Below are 3,584 nucleotides of genomic sequence, written 5' to 3' on the forward strand. Positions count from 1 at the left end.
TCCCTTTTCTTGTTAAAACGAGAATTTTCAAAAATGCTGAGACACTTTTTTTTGGGGGGGGGGGGTAAATGAGGAGTTCTTAAGCAGAGTTTCATCTCCCATTCTTAAAGGATGTATGTGGCACCCTAGCCTGGACAAAATATTTGAATCCGCTTTACCTCCCTTAGCATATATAATTTTCTTTTCTTTTTTTTTTTTAAAAAAAATCGTTTTTGTAACAAAAGGAGTTTTCTGTCCAAATTTCACGTTTCTAGATATGGCCTGAATTTTCAATGAATCATTCTCACTCTTCCATATAATAGTACCTATTGCTTCCCTTCTTTTTCTTTTCTCAGGAGTGGAATTTTCGAAAATTGAGATGTGTGCTACTTTTTTTTTTTTTTTTTTTTTTAAATCTATATAACGAAAGCCCAGAAATCTAAATCCTAAATCCTTCCTGAATTTCACACATCTAACTAACAGAATACTGTACTTATATTAAGCATTTTTTTCCTGAAAATGAGAAATCTTAATATAAAAATATTTCTCCCTATCCCCTTCAGAAGCGGAATTTTCGCAGATACTAAAATATATATTTAATTACTTTTGCTTCGAAATTTACATAGTCTACAGATTTTCACATCTCTAAGATAACCAAATCCTTACCATGAGCACTTTCTCAGTAAAGAAATGGAAGCTAGGATATTATAGTAATGACTATCTTTTTTCCCTCTATGCAGTGGAATTTTCCGAAAAAAATGTGAAAAGCTGGTCCCATTATTTGTATTTAAGAGTTTATATACCGAATTTCATGTTTCTAACATATGCGAATCCTCATATGTTCTGTTGTTGATGTATTTCGGTGCAACATTACCGATATTTAGAACTCTTACCTGTACTATTACCTTTATTTCCTCCAGCCTTAAAAACAAACTATTCGCCTATTATTATTTCACTGTAGCAGGATAATGTTTTTAAAAATGTTGAAGAACTGATTTTAAAAGTATGAACTTGCGATGGCCGGGAATCGAACCCGGATCAACTGCTTGGAAGGCAACTATGCTAACCATTACACCACCATCGCTCTCCGTTCTGAACTTTTCCAAAGAGAAAGCAATTGTTAAATTGTTCAGCAAACCATGAACTGGTACTTTGTGAATAAATGGAGGAAAATTTCAATATTATAGAAATATCACATTTTTTCCCCCTTTAGGAGCGAAATTTTCAAAAGTACTGAAACACACTTTCTTATTTTTAGTTAGGAGTTCATAAACCGAATTTCACACCAACTTAAGCAAATCCTCACATTAACACTTTCAGCCCCATGTGTATCTTTTTGATGGACCACGTGTATCAAATAGATACACATTGGCTGACAATGTTCATAGCAAACTGTAGTCTGGTCCCGGGGTGAAATTTACTCAAACAGGGTTGGGGCTGAAAGTGAAGGAAATTTTGGTGTTACAGAATTGACCCGTTTTTCCTCTTAGTAGTGGAATTTTCGAAAATGCTGAAGTATGTGCTCCCATATTTTTACATAATAGTTTATATACTGAATTACTCAACTTTAAAACTTAAGCGAATTCCTACGTTTGGCTCTTCATGAATAATTAAGGAAAATTTCAATATAATAGAAGTGGTTTCTTTTCCCCCTTAGGAGCAGAATTTTCAAAAACATTGAAACACGTATTTTCTTATTTTTATTTAATAGTTTATAAGCCGAATTTCATATTTCCAACTTCGGCAGGTCTCCACATTCTACATCTTGTGAATAAATTAATAATGGGCTGCGGTGGCTTAGGGGTAGAGCATTCACCTCTGGTGAGTGAAGTCCCTGATTCGATCCAAGCTTGCACTAAGTGAACTTTCTGGTGGACAAATACCGTGTGGGTTTTCTCGGGGTTCTCCCGTTGCCTCTCACTTTATTCATTTCACCAATTCATTCATTTCTTATCATCACCGTCTCCCTTAGCTTCGCTGGCATACCTGTAGGACGTAAATCTGAAAGATTTCATTTCGTTTCATAAATTATTTAAAATATCCCCCTGTCTCCCTTAGGAGCGAGATTTTTCGGAAACACTGAAACACGTGTTCTCTTATTTTTATTTAAGAGTTTATATACGGAATTTCACGTCTTCAATGTAAGTGAATCCTCACATTTAGCACTTTCTCAATTAAGAAAGAGAAATTTGGATATTATTGAAATAACTCAACATTTTTCCCGTTAGAAGTGGAATTCTCGAAAACACCAAGACACGTATTCCCTTTTTTATTTACGAATTTATATATCGAATTTTATATCACAAGCAAATCCCCACATTTTGAACTTTGTGAATAAAAATAAATAAATAAAGGTACATTTCAATATTATTGAAATACTTTTCTGTACATTTTTAATGTTAAAAAGGTATTTGTTATAATTGTTATCATCATTATTGCTTCTTTATTGTTGCAGACTATTTCGTAACTTGAAATTTTAAAATATTATTCAATCATTTCGAGAAAGCAAACCTACATACAAATTACTCTCATTTGTGTTTTAAAAGTACAAGAGATTTGTTTGTTCGTTCGTTATTTAGTGATCTTCCTTCTTAGTAAAAGGTTGGATGCAATTTTCGAACGAGAAAGTGTATTTTTATAAACCTGAGTCCTATATTTCAATGTAATTGTTTTCTATTTTTAAATTAGAATGAAAAATAAGCATAATGATTTACCACGGATTGAAACCAGTGATCGAACTTTCTTGTTTGTGAAAAAGATACCAGTAATCACAGAAAAAATTACCAAGGTGTTTTAGGTATACCAATAATAATAATAATAATAATAATAATAATAATAATAATAATAATAATAATAATAATAATAATAATAATAATAATAATAATAATAATACCTATATAGTGTGCCGCGAGAATTCAAGTTACATCTGTAGTGTGCCGCAAGTTGAAAAAGGTTGGGAAACGCAGCATTAAAGTTTAGCATCCTCTTCAACACCAAAACTGTATCAGACGTGACATCAAACCACATGAATCCCTGCCGAGAATCGAACCCGACTCCCTCTCGCACTGAATATTCTTACGCTAACATGAAACTTTTTGAGAAATTGTTACAATAGCTGGTACACGTTTAATATAAATATTCGTGTTCGGAAACTACGTACTTACCCATTTTGAAAGATGTAACCTCTGGAAATCCTTCTGTAGTTGATTTTATCTCCTAAAATATTCAGAAATCTTAAAATTATATAGACCTGTTACTTTTCTGGGAATGTACTGTATGTCAGAGCAACTTACGGACCTTGTGAGAGGATGGAAACCCCCTGGCTTACAACATACAAAAGAACATTGCCTATGATGATCAAATACATTTTGCTAAGCTATGATTAAAAATTCTAGAAGTTCTGTTGTTGTTAATGTATTTGGGTGCAGCATTAACGATATGTAGAACTCTTAACTGTACTATTACAATAATTTCCTTCAGCTTTAAAAAGAAACAACAACAAGAAACTATTTGTGTATTATCATCATCAATAATATTTCAACAGGATAGTGATTGTCTTTTTTTATTAAAAAAAAATTAAAGAATTGATTTTAAAAATACAAAGT

General features: G+C 32.2%; 1 non-coding gene across 1 annotated transcript; it reads right to left on the reverse strand.

Moving 5' to 3' along the window:
* Nucleotides 1-991: 991 nt before the first annotated feature.
* TRNAG-UCC (transfer RNA glycine (anticodon UCC)) lies at nucleotides 992-1,063 on the reverse strand. Its single transcript has one exon. It is a non-coding gene; the product is annotated as a tRNA-Gly (tRNA).
* Between the last annotated feature and the right edge of the window lie 2,521 nt (nucleotides 1,064-3,584).

The sequence above is a fragment of the Thermobia domestica genome, chromosome 8 (genome assembly GCF_964235325.1).
Source record: "Thermobia domestica chromosome 8, izTheDome1.hap1.1, whole genome shotgun sequence".
In the NCBI taxonomy this organism is placed as follows: domain Eukaryota; kingdom Metazoa; phylum Arthropoda; class Insecta; order Zygentoma; family Lepismatidae; genus Thermobia; species Thermobia domestica.